The sequence below is a fragment of the Cryptomeria japonica genome, chromosome 5 (genome assembly GCF_030272615.1).
Source record: "Cryptomeria japonica chromosome 5, Sugi_1.0, whole genome shotgun sequence".
Lineage (NCBI taxonomy): Eukaryota > Viridiplantae > Streptophyta > Pinopsida > Cupressales > Cupressaceae > Cryptomeria > Cryptomeria japonica.
The window spans coordinates 263,886,357-263,909,052 of record NC_081409.1 but is presented as its reverse complement, the minus strand read 5'-3'; the positions used below and the strand labels follow the sequence as shown (position 1 = coordinate 263,909,052).

Below are 22,696 nucleotides of genomic sequence, written 5' to 3'. Positions count from 1 at the left end.
AGTTACCCTGTTAAAGGATTTTCAGCAAGCCGGTTAAAGCTACCCTGTTAAGGGATTTTCCAACTGTTGAGGTGGTTAGAGATCAACAGGTATTACAATGATCTGGTAACAGCACTCAATGCCAATGCAAATCCATTTAAGCTCCTCTTTTCCTTCTGCACTTACACTCTGCAAGTTTCACTTCTCTCCTTTTGGTCTTGCAAGAATCACGTATCCCTTCTCTTGGATCCTCACACACAACTTTTGCCAACAACCCTAGAAAGAGTCACAACATCGACCTTATAGAAAATAGTGAGGTTGGTAGCATAAACCCTAAACCCTAAACCTAATGGGTTAAGGAATTCAAATGGTTCAATCTTGATCGTTGAGCATGTTGCATTAATCTCCATCGTTCGTTTTCTGCCATTTTTATGGTGGCTGATAACCCACCACACGTTATCACCATTTTACAGTCTTCTCATATTCCCGAGGTAGATAGGCAAGATCTTCTTCATGCACGATCCTTCATTTACATAGGGCTTATGTGGCAACATGATCTTGTTCTTTGTTTTCATGCTAACTCATCGCACAAAGTCATCGATTGAGCCACACAGGCTTGAAGCACTTCAACTAGAAACCGTAAAGTTGAGACTATGAACCGATAGTCATTCAACGCTTCCATGTGCCAGTTCCTATAACCAATTCACCTTTGAACAAGAACACCGCTTCACTTTGGCACAAAAGTCGGTTCACAGTGTTATATACCGGTTCTCACATATGCTCGTTCACACCTCTGCAACATATTGACATCAATGACAACATACAATGTCATTATGTTCTCATACCAGTTAACATAATGCCAACAATCTCCCCCTTTGGCATTGATGGCAATATACAAAGATATCTCTCTACTTCACTTCTTCTCCCCAAATTTCTGCAGATATCTTCTCTGCTTCACATCTTCTCCCCCTTTGACAATAATGCCAAAGTGGAGGCACAAGCTTCCCTATTACATTATGATGCTCCCCCTGAGGAGTAGCATCCTTCAACACATCAATCAAAAATAAATTTGACTATGCAATACCGGACTGATGTGGACCATATGCTTTTAGTTCACCTCCTGAAGGGGTAGTACCCCTAATTCACCTCTTAAGTGCGTAAATGTAGTCTTTGGGAGAGGCTTGGTGAATATGTTTGCTAACTTCTCCTTACTGGACACATGCTCCAGTGCAATCTCTTTGTTCTGAACCTTTTCCCTCAAGAAATGATACTTAAGCTCAAAGTGATTGGTTCTAGAATGTAAAACCGGATTCTTGGAGATATTAATTGCACTAGTATTGTCACAGAATATACTTATCGGTTCAGATACAGGGACTTTGAAGCCATTCAATACATGCTTCATCCAAATTGTCTGAGTGCAGTTCATGAAAGCCGCAACATACCCTGCTTCCGCTGTAGACTGAGAGATACAACTATTCTTTTTACTCATCTAGGAGACCAATCTACCACCAAGGAAGAATGCACCACCGATTGTACTCTTCCGGTCATCTACATTACCAGCCCAATCAGCATCTATGAAAACTTTCAAGTTGAAATCCTTGCTATATGGATACCACAATCCATAGTCAACAGTTCCCTTCAGATACTTAAGAATCCGCTTGACTGCAACCAAGTGGGATTCTCTTGGACTTTTTTGGAACCTTGCAGTAATGCCAACTGCATGTGCAATATCCGGTCTACTATGCACTACATAATGCAATTTACCAATCATTGATCGGTATTCCTTCTCATCCACCAATGCCGAGTCATCCTCTTTGGATAGTTTACAACTGGTCACCATTGGTGTACCAACTGATTTGTTGTCTTCCATGCCAAAGGTCTTCAACACCTCTTTGACATACTTGGACTGAGTGATAAAGATTCCATCTCTCATCTATTGGATCTATAGTCCAATGAAGAACTTAATCTCCCCTATGAGTGACATCTCAAACTCTTTCTTCGTCTCATCTACAAACTCATGACTCATCTTGTCATCTCCACCAAAGATAATGTCATCAACAAATACCTCACAGATCAAGATTTGATCTCCTTCAGACTTCAAGTAGATATTTCTATCTTCACTTATTCTCTCAAATCCAATCTTCACAAGATGGGAATGCAGGCATTCATACCATGCTCTAGGTGCCTGTTTTAGATCATATAAGGATTTATATAGCCTACAGACCATGTCACTATCTTCAAATAGGGAAAACCCATCTGGTTGCTCTATATACACTTCCTCTTTAAGTACACCATTTAGGAATGCAGATTTTACATCCATTTGATATACTTTGAAGCCTTTAAAAGTTGCATATGCTAGAAGCATACGAACTCCTTCTAGTCTAGCTACAAGAGAAAAGGTTTCACCATAGTCTTCTCCTTCTTCTTGAGCATATCCTTTGCACACCAGTTTGGCTTTGTTTCTAATCACTGTGCCATCCTCATTCATCTCATTTCTGAAGACCCATTTGGTACCAATGACATTTTTGCGCTCCAGTCTGGGTACCAAGGACCATGTACCATTTTTCTCTATCTGGTCAATTTCCTCTTCCATTACCTTGATCCAGTTTTCATCCTTATGTGCCTCTTTGAATGTTTTAGGCTCAAGTTCAGAGACCATGCATGAGTTTTCTCTGACTTTTCTTCTTGTAAGGATTCTTGCATCCTTATCTCTTATGATTTGCTTAGGATCATGATTCAGCTTGACATATCGAGGAATGGTCTTGATAGATTCCTCTTGCTTTTCTTCTTCATCCTCATCTCCATTAGTATCAGCATCCACATCTACCGGTGTAGGAACACTATTACTGGTATTCAGTTGACTAGCAACTGGTTCCTAGAAGGTTGCAACCGATTCACTTACCGCATGCTTAATACCAGTTTCCTTGGTTTTCTTAGAGGTTTCATCAATTCTTACATTGATGCTTTCCACAATTCTCTGAGTCCTGTTGTTGAAACACTTGAGAGATTTGCTCTTGGTGGAATATCCTAGGAATATTCCCTCATCACACTTCGCATCAAATTTCCTCTAGTGTTCACTTCTCTTGATGTAACATTTGCTACCAAACATTCTAAAGTAGCTAACCATAGGTGTCTTACCGGTCCAATAATCATAAGGAGTTTTATCCTTACCTTTCTTGATGAGTACCTGGTTCGTTGTGTAGACTGCAGTGCTCACTGCTTCTCTCCAAAAGGTGTGAGCTACCTTTCCTTCAATCAACATGGTTCTTACTGCTTCAACCACAGTCCAGTTATTCCTCTCTGCTAGGCCATTTTGATGTGGAGTCCGAGGGGCAGACAATTGCCTCTTGATGCCATGTTCTTCATAGTACTTGTTGAATTCACTGGAAGTGAATTCCCCTCCTTTTTCAGTTCTCAGGCACTTAATCCTTTTACCACTTTCCTTCTCCACTAATGCTCTAAAAGCTTTAAACTTTACAAAGGCTTCAGACTTGTCTTTCAAGAATGTAACCCACATCATTCTTGAGTAGTCATCAGTGAGAATCATGAAGTACCTATCACCCTGCACACTTCTAGTTTTCATAGGACCACACAAATAAATATGCACAAGATCAAGCAAGTTGTCAGTAGTGAAAGATTTACCTTTAAAGGTTGAGGAAGACATTTTCCTCAATTGACACTCTCTGCACAAGGTATTATTCAATTTGCTTAATACTAGAAACCCTCTAACTGCCTTGATCTTACTGGCCTTTACAATGTTATCAAAGTTTACATGGTAGAGTCTCCTATGCCATATCCAGCTATCATCAAATTTATCCATAAGACATGTACTTATATTTGCATTCAGATGAAATAAGTTACCTTTGGTCTACATGCCGGTGGCCACCAATTCACCATCTTTTCCTTAGATTCTACAAACTCCATTCTTGAATTCCAAAGTAAGTCCATTGTCATTCAGCTAGGTAACACTCAGAAGGTTGTGTCTCAGACCATCAACCCAGTACACATTGTCAGCACTACTCTTTCCATTCAGAGAGATGGACCCTCTGCCTTTGACCATGCATGGTGCATCATTGCCGAAGTGAACTACACTACCATCATACTCCTCCAAGGATAGAAACTTGTTCTGGTCACTAGTCATATGGTGAGAGCAACCACTATCAATGATCCACTCATTGGAATTATCAAACCGGGAGACAAGAGCCTTCTTGTCTGACACATCTTCTTTGATAGCAATAAACACAATATCTTCATTTTCTTCATCCTCTGATTCTTTGTTTGTGACACCTTCATCAACTACCACAAAATAGTTTCTCTGGTTTCCTCCACTGAATTTCTTGAACCTTTCCGGTTTGTCCTTGTTGTCGCCATTAGGACAGTTTATAGCAATATGTCCTATCCAGTTGCAAGAAAAGCATTTCAAAGGAAGCTTACATTTGTATTTGTCAGTTCCTTTAAGAAGTTTCCTAGCAAGGAGAGCTTCAAATGCCATCAAAATATCCTCATCATCCATTTCTTTGCTCTGTCTTGGTTCACCACTAGTGCTAGCTTCTTTTCCTTTTCTAGATGGTATAGCAGAGGCTTTAAAAGTTGATTCAGTCTTTTAAACACTACCATCAAAACTATTTAGCTCATAGGCTGTCAACTTTGCTATGATGGAGTCCAAGGATACCTTAGTCTTGTCTATTAATCTCAGCTTCTGAATAGCAGCAACCCTTATTGCATAGACCGGTAATAGGGATCTCAGGACTTTGCTTACCACAGTGGAATCTTCTATTTTACCACCTGTACTCTTGATATCTCCAACAACTATTTTGATTCTTATTCCATACTGCTGAATGGTCTCACCTTCAACCATCCACATATCTTCAAACTTCCCTCTCAGGCTTTCTTCCTTAGCCTTTTTTACATGTTCATCACCACCATAAATATTTTCAAGAGCATCCCATGCCTCTTTGGGATTTACCTTGTCCTGAACATCAATAAACTCAATGTCAGATAAACTACTAATTAGGGCTTCCATGACTTGCCCATTTTCTTGTATCTCTCTCTTTTGGTCATCGGTGAGAGTATTAGTAGGGGCAACATAGACATTCTCAACATAGCTCCAGTGTTTAGCACCCATGCTTCTGATGAATATCTTCATCCTATCTTTCCAAATACTGAAATTTTCCCTATTAAACTTTGGACCTTCCCTCTTCATCATTTGACTGGGATCTTTACCTCAAGCAGTTAAGCTTATAACTTAGAGGACCTGGAGGACACTCTGATACCAATTGATAACTCAATGATGAGCAGATAGTACCAAACCGGTACTGAGAGGGGGGGTGAATCAGTACAGGCTAAAAAACAAGTCTTAAACTAGTTTGATAGTAAACACTTCAAAAGATTGGCAGATAGAGATACCAGTTTGAAACAGAGTGCAACCAGTAAAGCTAAGAATGTCTGAGACAAGCATTAACTGGTTACTCACTTAGCCTTTCACCCAACTTGATACTACACTACCATTTCATCCTTATGCATAAACAAGTGATCTCTCATTAGATCATAATAATAGCTAGTTCAACATGTTTTATTGACAGGCATAAAACATAGAACCATCATATGCTTAACAAGCAATAGCAAAGCGTGACAAAATAAAAGCCTCACACATGACACACATATTTTTCACATGGAAACCCAACTGGGAAAAACCATGATGGGGATGAATACCCATAAGCTATTTTTGAACTCTTTGAAAGTCTGCTTTGTTAGGAGCCTTGTCTGGTTAGAGACATTACAATAGGTTCTACTAGGAACCAATCCTGTTAGAGATCACCTGGTTAAGGGATGGCTACAATACCCGATTAAGGGTTAAACCCTATTAAAGGTTACCTTGTTAGAGGATTTCAAGAACTCAATAGCTAAAGGACTTTGAACTCTGTAGCTTAGAGTTACCATGTTAAAGAATTTTCAGCAAGCCGGTTAAAGCTACCTTATTAAGGGATTTTCCAACTGTTGAGGTGGTTAGAGATCAATAGGTATTACAATGATCTGGTAATAGCACTCAATGCCAATGCAGATCCATTTAAGCTCCTCTTTTCCTTTTGTACTTACACTCTATAGGTATCACTTCTCTTCTTTTGGTTTGGCAAGAATCATGTATCCCTTCTCTTGGATCCTCAGACACAACTTTTGTCAACAACCCTAGAAAGAGTCACAACATCAACCTTATAGAAAACAGTAAGGCCGGTAGCATAAACCCTAAACCCTAAATTGAATAGGTTAAGGAATTCAAACAGTTCAATCCTGACCATTGAGCATGCTACATTAATCTCCATCATTCATTTTCTATCATTTTCATGGCAGCTGATAACCCATCACACGTTATCACCATTTTATAGTCTTCTCATATTCCCGAGGTAGATAGGTAAGATCTTCTTCATGCATGATCCTTCATGTACATAGGGCTTACATGGCAACACAATCTTGTTCTTTGTTTTCATGCTAACTCAGTGCACAAAGTCACTGGTTGAGCCACACATGCTTGAAGCACTTCAACTGGAAACCCTAAAGTTGAGACTACGAACTGATAGTCATTGAATGTTTCCATGTGCAAGTTCCCATAACCATATGTCGGTTCACCTTTGAACAAGCACACCGCTTCACTTTGGCACAAATGTCAGTTCATAGTGTTATACCGGTTCTCACATATGTCTGTTCACACCTCTACAACATATTGACATCAATGACAACATACAATGTCATTATGTTCTCATACCAGTTCACATAATGCCAACAAACATGACATGTTAGATTTTTTGGAAAGGGATTAGGAACATTTGGTTTAGTGTTTTAAAATGAATCAATTGGATAGTGGGGATATGATAGGATATGCATTTGTTGAATAATGATTCTCATGTTAAGAAGGAAAGTAATTGATTAGGGAATGCATGTTAAATGGTATCGTAGATGGAGATGTGTTTATGTGTTAGAGTTGTTTATGTGATGGCATTTAAGTACCCTAGGGAATAGTAGATGTTATTTTGTATTCTACTTGCATAATTATGATGTTATGGATATGTCAATGTTAAAGATATTTTATGTAATGTTGTAGATGTTAATGCTTGTGAGTAATTATAGTTTAATATGTTGCATTAGTAGATGTTTTTTTTTAAATGTCTCTATTAGCATGTTAGTTAGTATATTTTTCTAGGGTATTTTGGCAGGCATTACATCAAAGCTAATTAATTCTTGATATCTCTAGTTGACCGATTACACAAATTTCTTGATTGATCAATTGTGGAAATTTGAATTGCAAGAAATAGCTAACATTGTGCAATAAGCACACACGAGTTGCAGTAAATTTGACATGTCTAGATATTTTATTGTTGTAAATAGAAAGATAAATTCTTGAGATTGTGTTGTGCACCATGCTTAGCTCCAGTTGTTTTAAATCAAAGTATTGAATACATTAGTTTATTGTAGATAGAGTAAGGATTTTCTTAGCAGAAATCAGTAGTGTTCGAAGCTAAGCGGTAAGTGATTGTCCTTACTTCCAAATTTACTAGATCCTTTGATTTAGTTCTTGTGCTACAATTGAGTGCTAGGGTTCAAGTGAAGTAAAATTTGTATCCATAGTAAGTTCAAAAAAAACCTAAGCGATATGCACAAAACCCCTATTTTGTGATCTTTCACAGCTAAAAAATGAGTAGAAGGGTTAAATGTAGTAGGAAATCTCTTCCTTGAAAGATTGATGAAGATTTCATAAAATAATTAGATGGGAAAAGGCTCCCACATAATGTTAATGACCTTGGTGGTTTGAATGATATGTTATTAGATAACCTGAATGGTGTAAGGAATGATGCTCTTCCATATATGCGATAAAATTTGTTTGCCTATTTTTATAGGAAGAGAGATATGAAGATTCTAGTGTGCAATGCATGGACACTTGAACTGGGCAAGCTCATTATCTCAAATGTCTTTGTGGATGCAAATTTTATGAGACTAATTGTCCGAATTTATCATCTTGATAGAAAGGAAATCCTTAGAACACAAGGTGGCACAGTGATAGATGTAAACAAATGGGTGATTGCTCAAGCTTTTGGTTTGAACAAAGGAGCTTCTATGAATATATATCATGCCATTTTTTAAGACAATTATAGGACACATGACAAGTTATATAGGACTATGTTGATTCTAAGGTTTAGGTGGAAATATCCTAATAAGAAACTAGTTAAAATTTCATAGTTTGAGAAAGAGTCATTTGAGAACAATACTTTTGAAGATTACTTTGTGAATACCTATTATGGATGTGCCAAGTGATGGGATTTGATGCTAGAACAACAATGCTTGTGAGTATGATGTGTATGGTAGTTGAGATTCAATACCTAATGGAGAAGACTAAATCTAATTTTTCAAGGTTCTTAGAGGAAGCTATGCATGAAATATTCATCAAAGAAAAGGCAAATTTGAGTAAATTTGACTTCAAATGGCATTCTCTCATATGCCATTTATTCTTGTTCAAAGGAGATAAACTATGGGATGAAAAATTCCAAGATAAGGCAATAGACAACCAGGGAAGGAGGTTTCCACTATAATATTGGACTTTCATATGGGACATGAATTGCCCTACTACAGATTTTGTCACCTTCCAGGAGTATTTTGTGTAAAAAATTGCAAGCTTCTTCAATCTTCCACAGGAGAGGATTCCTAGGTCATTGCTGGATTTTTTTAGGCTAGCTGAGAGGAGAGGAGACCTTGGGATTTCATATAACTAGGAATATTTATTCCTTCATATGAGCTCAAATGTGATTAAGGTTTATGGAACTCTGGTTACACCTCATATTTTACCAAAGTGTGTGCCACTTCGGATTTCATTTCTTGAAGTCATGTGGCAATTATACTAGATGGACCATGCTAATTTCAAGAAGCAACATATGTTTTCTCTATTTCCAACTCAATGTAAATTTTCTCTTTCATCCAACAAATAAAGAGGCATTAGAGAAAGTTTATATGATCTTAAGGAAATACAAAATGAGATATGAGAATTCAATAAAGTATGATCTAGAAGGACTTTTTGAGTATAGTGCCTTCTTTTAACCACAAGGATAAAATAAAAGAGGACATAACAAATAATTGTCACACATTTAAATTGGTAATTGAAAGGAGAAAGAAGTGGGATATGGTACTAAAGGATGAAGAAATAAGGAGTCAAAGGGAACCTAATTTTTGAGGTTTCTTTGATGATGAGCTTGATTACTGGGCAAGAATTAAAAATAAGATTATGTCTGTAGAGGCACTTTTGAATAAAGAGATCATAAAGTTAGGAAAGCAACCCCGAACCTCAAAAGAGCCCTTAGTAGAAAAGGAAAAATTACTTGAGGAACCTAAGAAGGAAACCTCACTCAAGATTTTTGATGTTGAAGAGGTCAAAGAAGTCAAGCAATAAGAAGAGCAACGTGTTAGATTTCCCCTAGTTGATTACCCTTCATCACCACCATCTTCTCCTCATGAATAAATGTAGAGGGACACAGTTTTTGTTAAACTAGAAGATAGGTCATTTGAGAGGTTGTAGATTGGGAATGAGCCATCTGGTGATTTTAAGGTATTGATAAGAACTTAATTTGTTATTGATGATAATTTCATTAAAACACAAGAATTTAAGGATTTTTTTCCTCATCAAAGAGGGAGGGATATGGAAGAAGAGTTGAGGAAGAAAAGAAAAGGGTTCCATAATTTGAATGCAACCAAGTTAAGGAAAGGGTGAAGAGTGAATTTAATGCCAATATTGATGACATGACAACTAAACAGCCTAATAAAATTTTCAAGGATGTAGGAATAAATTGTTGTTTCTTGGATGGCATATTAGGACTATAATGATGTTCCATGTTGCAAGGAGTGAGAATAAAACCATGTTCCAAAGTGAGGAACATGTTGAAATGGAAATTTTGGGATCAATTATTTGTCCTAAGTATGGACTATGGTTAGTATGGGTCTTAGCTTCTCCTACTTAGAAGCTTGATTTATTTCAGAGATGATTAATTCAGAGGAAGTGGTATGATGAAAAGGGTTTTAGATACATCTTCTCAAGAAGCAACAAATATGAGAGTTAAAATATTTGAGTTTAGTAGGGCAGTCACACTGAAGTTGCACAATGATCATGAGGAGTTGAAGAAAATATTCATGGATCTTGTTGTAGAGAATCATTCTTTAAAAATGGAGATAGATGTTTTGAAGGTAGGGAAGGTCACTGTCATCCAAGATGTGTCTAATTAAGATAGTGCATTTGTTGTTGATAAGGAGTTATTGATTTTAGAAATTAAGGAGCTTAAGAAGAAAATTGAGGCAAAGAAGAGAGCAAAGGCAACTCTATCTAATACAATAATAACTAATATCATTTCCCATAGGGTGTCAAAGATTATTGTAAGAATTAATGATACTAATAAGGCTTATAGTGATTTTATTAAATCCAAGGCAAAGAATCAACAACATATTGATCAAATAAAGGGTATGTACAAGATCATGGTGGGCCAAACAAGCCTTTAAGTGGTAATGAAAATTCAGAACACAGAGTTAGGCAACTTGACGTAAAAATTTGAGTAAGTTACCAATATTATTTCAAAAATACGTAGGAATAGAATTTTTAGCAAATTGAATGTCATTTCTAAACTACTAGTCATTTTCTAAAAAAAAGATAAATCTATTTGACAAAAATTTAAAATTTCAATGTAGTAGTATTTAAATTTTAGGAAAAAGATAAGAAGCAAGTGTTCATCTGACCACCCTAACCACAATAAAAGCATAATACTTTTTTATAAGATTTTAGATATAAGTACAAGATTCATGTTAGGATGTGAAACACTATTTTCTTGTATTTTTTTGAAATAAATAATAAATTATGATTTTTTACTACAACTTTTTAAAAATATTAAAAATTCGAATGTCTAACCACCATAACTTGGTCAAAACTTTTTGAAATTCAAATTATTATTTTTTAATCCTATAGTATGCAAAGCATAGAATGAAATGCATCTTTTAGATTCAAAAAATATGATACCATTTGAAAGTTATAGATATTTTTTCGATCAACTTATCAATCAGGACTTTAGTAAAAATATTGCCACTTTTTGGCCCCTCATGATCCTGCACATACCCTAAAGCCAATCAAAGAGTGATGGTTTCTAAGGACACAAAACTTGGTAAATATTATCAAAAGATTAGCAAAGGCACCAAGTAGGCTACCATAGTTCAAACCAACTTACAACCAAGTCAAAATGCTAGAAGAAGTGGTGGCATTTACAATGAGGTTTGAAGCATAGCTAGTGGAGAAATTGAAAGCCTTGGATCAAATGGAATGCAATTTGATATCAAAAGTAAATTATGACCAAGGTAATCTCAATTCACTTGAAATTTGGAAGGGATAAATGGGTTCTTTGTTATCAAAAGGTGCAACAATGATATACAAGGATGGTGAATTGAATTCCAAAAATTTGACTGAACTTGCAGATGAACTCTATTCTTTTGAGTACATTTATGGAATTTTCTGAAAAGATGCAAAGAATATTACCAATATCAAAAAGTTGGAGAACATGCTAAAAGTAGATTGGCCAAGTGACAAAGTGTTTGAGAGTTGGCACAAAGAGTATATATCAGGTGAAGATGAGCCTTGATTATAGAGATTTTAAATTGATTTGGGAAATAATGTTTCCCTCAAACCAACAAATAAACTTGATTTGTGCTAGCATGATGTTGCCATAGGTAAAAGAGAAATTGTATCGACAAAACATTTCAAGGATTAGTTTTCTCTTGTTCATGTGCATGTTCTTACTTTTATATTTCCCGACATCCTAAATTCAAGGTCATTTGAAATGATTTTGTCAAGGTGAGAATTGAGTCAGCGTACATGGATTGAATTTTATTTTACTCCCTTATTTTTCTATATAAGGAAAATAGAGTCATGGTATGGGGTTCCTATTCAGTTGTTTTAGGTCCCTAGATTTGTAGTTCTTTTGGGTTTGAGTAGATAGTGTTGTATTGTGAACTCATAGAAAGGGAATCATGTCATAAAAAATTGTAACATTTCTAAAACTTTGAATGACATGGAATATAGAGTTCTCTTGGTGAAATTGTCTCCTATGTTGATGTGTTTATTGATAACACAATAATGAACAGTGAGTACCAAACCAGTACTGAGAGGTGGGGGTGGTGAATCAGTACAGGTACAAAAACTTCTCCTGAACCAGTTTGACTTCAAACAATGAGCTTGACTGGCAAACACTAACACCGGTCATAAACCAAAATACTACCGGTTAAGCATAGTGAGACTGTGAAAGATATAAACTGGAAACACTTATCTTACCACACAACCTACACCCTCATTTCTACATTATCCTTGTGCATAAACAAGTAATCTATCATCAGAAATATAATGACTTGCTAGATCAACATGTTTAACCTCTTGACAGAAATCAACAAAGCATCACATGAAAAAGACATCACATATGACACACATATTTTTTCACGTGGAAACCCAACTAGGAAAAACCATGGTGGGGATGAATACCCACAAGCTGTTTTTGAACTCTTTAGAAGTTCACTCTATTAGGATCCTAGTTCGGTTAAAGACTGTTACAATAGGTTCTATTAAGAACTGATCTTGTTAGGGATCACTTGGTTAAGGGATGGCTAGAATACCCAGTTAAGGGTTAAACCCTGTTAGAGGTTACCTTGTTAGAGGATTTCATGAACCCAATGGCTTTGACTCACCCTGTTAAAGGATTTACAACAAGCTCGTTAAAACTACCTTGTTAAATGATTTTCCAATTGTTGAAGTGGTTAGAGATCAACAGGTATTATAATGATCTGTTAATAGCACTCAATGCCAATGCAAACCCACTTTAGTTCCTTTCTTCTACATACACACTCTGCAGGTATCAACCCTCTTATCTAGTCTGGTAAGAATCACGTAGCTTTGCACTTAGATACACACTCAACATTTGCCAGCAAATTTTTCATGAAACAAAACATCGACCTTATATAAAATAGATAGGTCTGTATCATAAACCCTAAACCCTAAACCTTTAGGTTGAGCGATTCACTCAGTTCAATCCTAACCATTGAACACTTTGCATTTGAATACAATGGTCTTGAATAGATCTCAAGACATTCTCCATCGTTCGTTCTTCACCGCTTCCTGGAGGTGATCCCATCACGTGTTCTCCATCATTTGCGGGGACTTCGCACATTCCCAAGGTAGATAAGATCACTCCCCTTAATGCAAGATCCTTCAGGCACACAAGGCTGACGTGGCAAGATGATCAGATCTCCATTACACTGCCAACTCATCACACAATGCCATCAGTTGAATCACACAGGATCGAAACACTTCAACCGAAAACCCTGAGGTAGGAACTACCAACCGATAGTCATACCATATTAAACCTTGATAGAAAACATTCCATATACCGGTTCATCTTTCACTATACCAGTTCTCAACATCATATCGGTTCATCTTTCACTATACCGGGTCTCAACATCATACTGGTTCATCTTTCACTATACCGGTTCTCAACATCATACCGGTTCATCTTGCTAGTTGCTTGACTTCAATATACCGGTTCACTCTTTAGCATATTACCAGTTCATTCTTCAGCATAATGACATCAATGACAACACAATATCATCATGTAAACATACTTTGCACATATGCCAACATTTACTTCTTTAAAATTATAAGGCAAGTTCTTGTTTTAGAGATATTGAGATTTTCATAGTTATATTCTTATTTATGGCTTTAATCAAAGGGAATATTTATATTGTTTTAAATAAGAATATGGAAGTTTGCTATATTTATATAGAATCTAAAGATGAATTTGATCAAGAATAGAATTGGAATTTAGTGTAAAGTACTAAATTTGAAGCCTTAAGGTTTTTGTATTTTGCTTGCCGCAATTTCTTTGGTTTGGTGATCTATACTCTATTTGCCCTAATAAGGCACTAGTTTATGAAGTTCTAAGTAGGATTCCAGAGATATTTTAAAACCTTACAATAAAAATATATCTTTATTTTCATTTTTTGTGTTTCAGCAGGTTAGCCCATTTAAGGTGTTTAATAATTGAAAAGTGTTAAGCACCTTAAACCCTAAGGGGAATACATTTTCCTAAAATAAATATTCAAGGAATTGAAAGTTATATTTGAGGATATTGTTATAGGATTAGCCTCCTTGGTTTGGCAGAGCCAAAAGTGTAGAAGGTTGAAGCCTTAGGGTTTAACCTTGTTCATTTGCCATCAACTTGAAAACCCTCTAGCATTACAGCAGCTAGCCTTTAGAGGGGTTTTAAGGAGCTTAGTAGAAAAACACCAACAGGTTGCATACATATTTTTTCTAGTTCTAAATACATCCTCAAAATTAATGTCTATCGACTTATTCTAAAACTAACACAAAGCCAAACATTGTAATGATTTTTTTATTGGTTGATATATTTTCTTAAATAGTCATTTTTAATCTAGAAATAGATCACTCATATTTTCAATATGTTGAAATCCACTTTAGAGATTTAAGCTTTGTTAATTTTAAATAGAGGTACCAAGCTCTTAAGTTGTTTTTAAAAATCACTTTGGTCTATACTAGACATGAAGTTGAATATATTTACTACACTCCATCCTTAAAATAATTACAAAAATAAAAAGAAATTATTAGCTTTCAGATATCCTTAGGGTACAATTAGGGCCCAATATGAATAAGAGTTGAAATAAGGTTGTGGTTATAGTTTAGTTAGGCAAATAGGGTTAGGATAAGGATTTCATTACAGTTAGGGTATAATAATATTTAATATTCTTAAATTTAATCTATATATAGATATATCAAAGTGTTGAATTTTTTCAATTTAATAATCTATATATTAAAGTTAAATTCTGAAAAATTCAATGCCTCAATATATCTCAACCTATTCTATATAGATTAAATTTAAGATATATATGCTAGTTGATTGATAATGATTTTTAAAAGGTTGATAGAATCCATCTTCTTAGGGTGTAAAACCAAAAGAAGAATAATAATTGAGATGAAATTCTATATTTTATTCAAGAAAACTCTAATAAAGTTTTATATCTAGTTCTATAGAATACTACAATTTAAGGATTGATTAGGTTTTAACCATTAGTACTCATTGATGTATATCTTATTCCTTGTAAATAATAACAACTCCTTTGTTCAAATGGCAGTTAACAAAATTATTTATTGCATTGAAAATATTGAATAAATTTATTAATGAGTACATACTATTATGTAGTAAGCTAATGCAAAATTTTAAATACACGTGAAAATCATAGATCATCACACACCATTAAAGTTAGTGAATAATAGGTTGAATCAATAGAAATTGATGTTGACAAGATCTCACTATAAGGCATCCATTTGGATACATGCTTTATACAATAACCGAGCTAATAGGAGATAATTCATTAGAGCTCAATCTAATTTCTCATATTAGGTTGTATTTAATATTCAATAGAAAACTTGTATGTTCATACTTTCCTCCTTTATTAGACTCTTGAGATGTTCCAAAGATACCTTAAAATGGAAAGGCCAATAAATATACGAGTATTTGTTTGGCATCACCCAAAAATATTTCCTAGAAGGTGCTAGAGTGATTTGGACCTATGTTGATAGAATTTTTGATCAACTTTTATTGATTCATGAGTCATCAAGAGGAAAGTATCCATGTTCAGGTTTCATTTTAGGAAATATGAGCTTGATTTATAGGCCTCATAACACAACCGGAGGGAATTGTCTCTTAAAAAAAAATTGGAACAGTTTCGGTGATGTTATTCTTCATCCTTCATTATAGAAGAAAATTGAACAACTTGGAAAAGTTGTCGAGAGATCACAATTTATCAAGCTGGGCAGACCCAAACAAATGCACAGAGATTGTTGTCTCAATTCCCAAACAGCCGGGAACACACCCATGGGGATAAAGTCAACAACATGCAAGGAGACATGCAAGATTTCCTTCTTTCTATTAAATGACTGAAAATAATAAAATACAGAATACAAACTGTAAACTAACTACTAATTACATTTCTACAAGAAATGATCAAGAGTTGCTCTATTATACAGAAAATGGAGCTTCTCTAAGCTCACTAGAATGCTCACTTGGAGTTGCACACGGTTGGGAAAAATCACTACTCAACTAAAACACCATACAGTCAGGAGCTACATTGATCAACTAACAAAACACACATGAACACAAAGGTTGTTGTTGTGTACAAAATTATCTGTACTCAATCTAGAGCTGCACTTCTTTGCTAGAGATTTTCTAGCAACTACTAACTGATTGGAGAATGTTCTCCCTTCTTGTCTACTTGTTTTCCATTCAAAATCCCCCCTAAAAATTAAAATTCAAACTTACCTACCAAATTAATTGTTACTACCAATCTGCAGTTCACATCAAGGGTAGTTGGGATTAGATCCCAAACTCTGTTTGAATCTATCTCGAGGTTGTCTTGCTTCATCTCTCTCCTGACAAGTAGGTGGGGATATATCTGTTGGGGGTTGACTAGATGGCTAGGACAATAAATAATCCCAGCACTCCCCTTTGTCCTGAGTCAACAAACTCACTCAAAATTTGATTCAACTAGGCCTAGATTTCTTCTTAGGCACTCAAAGCCATCTCTACCCAAAGGCTTGGTGAAAATTTCTGCTAGCTGCTGCTCAAACCTGCAAAATTCCATTTTTATTTCATTGTTCTCAATTGAACTTCTAATTAAGTGATATCTGATCTCAATGTGCTTTCTTCTTCCATGAAACATGGGATTTTTTCTTAGTGGAATTGATGAAACATTGTCACAAAATATCGTTGTTCCATCTTTTTATTCTTCTTTCAAATCTGCCATGATTCTTCTCAACTAAATAGCTTGACATGCTACCACATTCATTGCCATATACTCAACCTTAGCTTTTGATAGGGAAATAATGGGTGGCTTCTTAGAATTAAATGAGATTACACCCAAACCCATATGAGACACATACCCAAATGTGCCCTTCCTATCATCTATACTTCCTCCCCAATAACTATCTGTGTAACTAAATAGCCTAAAATCATTCACAATATTATACAAAATGCCATATCCCTTGGTGTCATTCACATACCTTAGGATTCTCTTACTCGCTTGACAATGAGTATCCTTTGGCTTCTCCATAAATATAGAAATCAGACTCACTGCATACATTATATCAGGTCTAGTTGTTTTGAAATACATCAAGTTTCCAACCAAACTCTTATGCTTGGTCAAATCAACATTGTTGTTGAAATCTTCCTTGCTCAACTTAAGACCTATGGTTATTAATGTTTGTGTAGGATTTCTACCATACATTCTAAATCTCTTCAAGATCTCATTAGCATATCTTTCTTGAGAGATAAAAATTCTATCATGCATTTGTTTTACTTCGATGCCTAGAAAATCTTTCAAGAGACCTAAATATGTCATTTCAAACTCTTTTTTCGTGGCTTCTTTAAAATCAGAAATGAGGAAATCATCATCCCAAGTGAAAACTAAATCATCAACATATAAGACAACAATGAGTATCTTACCATTAGTTGTCTTGAAGTACATAGTGGACTCAAAATAACTTTTGCGAAAGCCAGTGCTCATCAAATATGAGTCAATCTTATTGTACCATGACTGTGGAGATTGCTTCAACCCATAAAGAGCCTTCTTCAACTTATATACCTTGCCTTCATGACCTGGAACTTCATAACTAGGTGGCTGCTCCACATAAGCCTCCACTTTTAACACTCCATTAAGGAAGGCGGACTTCACATCCATTTGAAAAACCTTCCATTTGTGTTGGGCTGCAATAGCTATAACTGTCAGCACAGTCTCCATTCTTGCAATGAGGGCATACGTCTCATCATAGTCTCTACCAAACTGGTATTTGTAGCCCTTGACCATTAATCTTGCCTTGTGTTGCTCCATTCTTTCTTCAGCATTACTCTTGGTCTTATAGACCCATTTAACCCCAATGACTTGCTTGATGGGAGACAAATCAGTTAACTCCCATGTGTCATTCCTCTCTATTGCATCTATTTCCTCATCCATGGCCTCGCACCATTTCTCCTCTTTAATAAAACCCTCAAAATAAATCGGATCACTATGAAAAAATAATGCAAATTTTACATTTTCATCAAACCCATCATCATACCTTTCATCTTGGTAGATCTCCCTCAGACTCTTGGTCTTCTTTGGTATTAGGGAGGCGAGAGTGGGGTCTGAACTCTCACTACTACTGCTACTCTACTATGCAAACTCTGATTTGTATCATGGGGAGCATTTAGGAGTTGATTCTCTGGCTTCCTCTAGTTGCTTGCCTTTCTGCCTATTTCTATCAGGAGTTGTCTAGAGCTATCCAGACCTATCATGAGCTCTCTTGATTTGATGAAAGCTCATTGAATTTTGAGAATTCTATGATAGTCTTCTTGACTGCCTATTCGTATCAGGTGTTGTCATGATTTGTCAGGAGCTGTTAGGATCTATCACAACATATTCTCGATCTTCATACTCATCATCATCATCATCGATGGGCACATTTTGTGAGGTGAACAAAGAGGTATCCACCGAGCCATCCCATGAGTCATTCTCCAAGAACTCAATATCTTTACTTATGATGATCTTCTTGATGATGGGGTTGTACAATCTATATGCCTTAGAATCAACACTATAGCCCATGAAAATGCATTTCTCACCCTTGTCACTTAACTTTTGCCTCTCTCCTTTAGCACATGAGCATATTCCACACGCCCAAACACTCTAATGTTCTCAACCGTCCACTTGCACCTAGACCACATCTCTTCTGGAATCTTGTCTCGAATTGCCTTGGTTGGACTTCTATTTATCAAATATATTGTTGTTGCTACAACCTCTCCCTAATATTTATTTGGCAATCCTTTTTCCTTGATCGTACTCCTTGCCATCTCAACAAAGGTTCTATTCTTCCTCTCAGCCACACCATTTTTCTACAAAATATAAGTGGTTGTTAGCTCCTTCTTGATGCCATTTTGCTTGTAAAAATTCACAAAAGCATTGGAGGTATACTCTCCTCCATGATATGACTTTAGGACCTTTATGCAAGTTCCACTCTCCTTTTCATATTGGGCTTTAAACAAAAAAAACTTATCAAAAGCTTCAGATTTGTGCTTCAAAAAATAAACCCATGTTCTACGGCTGAAATCATCAATAAAGGTCATAAAATATTGGTTGCTACCCATAGATATGGTATGCATAGGGCCAACCAAAATAGTATGCACCAACTCCAATGGTGCTCTTGCCCTTCTTGAGTTTCCCTTTTGAAAGGGAAGCCTATGTTTCTTACCCAAAATGCAAGCCTCACACTTGCTACTAGGCTCTTCTATGCTTGGTAAACCATATATCATTCTTTTCTTGGACAATAAACTCATCCCAACATAACCCAAGTGTCCATACCTGCCCATATCTTGGAAGGATCTTCAATGCTACTCTTGAGGGCCTTCAATTGTTGCATTTATATACATGTTTGCTTTGGAGGTGCAACTGCAGGCTAAGAAGAGAAACATGGTAAGAGTTCAGGTTCTTTGCCATTTGGCCTGCTGTAACAACTTTCTTACTCCCATCTTTGTCAAAAATGACACATTTGCCCTTCTCCATCAGCAACTTGTATCCATTTTGGATTAGTTGTCCAACACTCATGAGATTATGTTTAATGCCTGGGGAAAAATAAACATTCTCAATCTCCTTCTTCTCACCTTGCTTGGTGCGGATCATAATAGATTCTTTTCCCACAACTAGAACTATTCCATTGTTCCTCATTTTGATCTCAAATTTGACATTCTTGTCAATGAATGAGAACAAACTCTCATTACCACTCATGTGGTTACTGCAACCATTGTCCAAATACCACACTTTACAGCTGCCTTCTTCACCAATATTGCACATGATGAAGGTTGTGAACTGATTATTTTCACCCACATTCACATCAACCACATTAACATTTCCTTTGATTGATTACCTTGCTTTTTCCATCAATCTCTTTCATAATGCCCAAACCTATGATAGTTAAAGGACACTACATTGGTCTTGTCATACCTCTGATTCAAATTGTTGTTCTTCTTGCCTTGTTTGGAGTTATTTTGAGAGTTGCTTGTTCCCTCTTGACTATTTTCCCTCCTGGAGGTTTCTTCATTGCCACAGCCTCTACCTCTTGAACTCTTACCATTTCTTCCTCTCCCCTTGCCTCTTGCATTAGCTTGAGCTTTGAAAGCTTTCTCTTGGGAAGAAGTAGAAGACCTATTTAGGTGTTGCTCATGGATTTGAAGAGAACCCATCAACTCATCAATTGCCAACACTCACAAATCCTTTGCCTCTTTAATGACAATCACTATTGCGTCAAACTTTGAAGGAGAACTTTGAAGGATTTTCTCAACAATCCTCTACTCCTCCATGGTTTCTCCATGTGTTCTCAGCTTGCTCAACAAAGCAAAGACTCTTGTATGAAATTATGAAATGGACTCACTATCTTTCATTTGAAGATTCTCAAAATCTCTTCTAAGTATCTGGAGATTCACCAATCTTACTTTATTAGTCTCCTTGTAGCTCATTTGGAGGATTTACCATACTTTCTTCTAGCATAGTTAGTTGCTTCTATTCTAGGAAATATCACCTCTGTTAAGGTTGCTTCAATCAAACTCAATGTCTTAACATCTTTTCTCCTTGTCTCCCTCAACTAGTTCTTCTGATTATTTGTGACGGCAGCATACTGAGTTGGGTCAGTTGTATCATCAAACCTAGTTGCACAAAGTTCCCACAAATCATTTGCAACCATGATGGTCTTCATCTTCTTGGCTCAAACATCTTAATTTTGTCCATTAAAGGATGGTGGCTGCTGCAAACTCTTTCCTTTATCTCCAGCCATGTCTCCTATACACAAAACTCAAACACCCAAAAAATACAAATGCCCAAACACAAGGATTTAGGGCTCTATAGTTGTATAGTTTTGATACCATGTGGAGAGATCACAATCTCTCAAGCTGGGCAGACCCAAACAAATGCACATAAACTTCTATCTCAATTCCCAGGAAGATGGGAACACACCCACGAGAATAAAGTCAATAACGGATAAGGAGACATGCAAGCTTTCTTTCTTTCTTTCTATTAAATGACTAGCAATAATAAAATATAGAATAAAAACTGTAAACTAACTATTGATTACAATTCTACAGGCAGTGATCAAGAGTTGCTCTATTCTACAAAAAGTGGAGCTTCTCTAAGCTCACTACAATGCTCACTTGGAGCTGCACACGGTCAGGAGCAATCTCTGCTCAACTAACACACCATACAGTCATGAGCTATCTTGCTCAACGGACAAAACACACACAAACACATAGGCTGTTGTAGTGCACAAAATTCTCTACACTCAATTTGGAGTTGCACTTCTCTATTGGAGATTTTCTGGCAACTACTAATTGACTGGAGAATGTTCTCCATTTTTGTCTACTTGTTTTCCATTCAAAATTCCCCCTCAAAATTAAAATTCAAAATAACCTACCAAATTAATTGTTACTGTCAATCTACACTTCATGTTAGGGGTAGTTGGGATTGGATCCCAAAATCTGTTCAAATCTATCTCCAAGTTGTCTTGCTTCAGCTCTCTCCTAACAAGTAGGTGGGGAGATATCCATTGGGGGCTGACTGGGTGACCAAGACAATAAATATTGCCAACAAAAGCACCTTCAAATACAATGACTACTAGAGAGTTGACTCACAAATCGGGACTAGTGGAGATGTGGCTCCATTGGGTTCATAGGTCATCACAAGTTCATCAGCTATTTGACTGAGCCAAAAAGTCTGAGGAAGGCTTGTTACTAAAATTTGATGAAGCAGATGCTTTATAAAATAAAATAAAAGGTAGAAACTCTTACTTCTTGCTTCCTTATAGCTAGTTAGAAAGACAAATTAGAAAACATTATGTAAATCTTACTAAAAAAGATATTCATGAAATATACTATCATATATTTATATGAAAATTGTCTATAGGCCAAAGTTGATTGAGGGAAAAGAAGACTCTTACCCATTTCCACATTTTTATTGCCGATATCCCATGTTCTAAGTGCTATAAGGCATGCCAAAGTGTGAGAGAGTTGATCTTTGATATAATGCAAGTCTAATAATCCCCAAGATCCATCCTTGAGTTGATTTTCCATTATCCACGAAAGACATTGTGGGAACTGTGGTAATTGATAGTTTTCTAAAGAGGGGACCATGGCTACCCAAGCTGTATCATAAGCAGAAATAGATGTATGTACATAGAAGTAGATGGAGTTTGAGTTTTATTTTTCGTCTCTTGAACAAGCTGTCAAACGATGAGATGCATGGTTATCAAATCTGATGGTGGTTTTCAATCCTTGACAATTTAATAAAATTCAACGCACAACAACAGAAGTATAAAAGTAAATGTGGCTATAAAGTTGAATACCTTGGAGATATCTTCCATTAACAATGGGCTTGTTGATTCTACGTCCTCATTTGATCTTCTGTTAGATTCATTTCTTCCATAGGCGAACTCGTAATTAGAAGACCCTGCTGACAATTAAATAGATTAAATCAGTTGAAAAGAAACAAAATCAATGTGAATCATTGTATAAAGGAAATTACACATTTAAAATTGTAGATTAACCATTAATCCGACCCTCCAAACTGCAAATTC

General features: G+C 36.1%; 1 pseudogene; it reads right to left on the bottom strand.

Annotated features, from left to right (window-relative positions):
- The window catches only part of LOC131035206 (ent-kaurene synthase TSP4, chloroplastic-like), a 69,305-nt pseudogene extending 47,022 nt beyond the window's left edge, over positions 1 to 22,283 (bottom strand).
- Between the last annotated feature and the right edge of the window lie 413 nt (positions 22,284 to 22,696).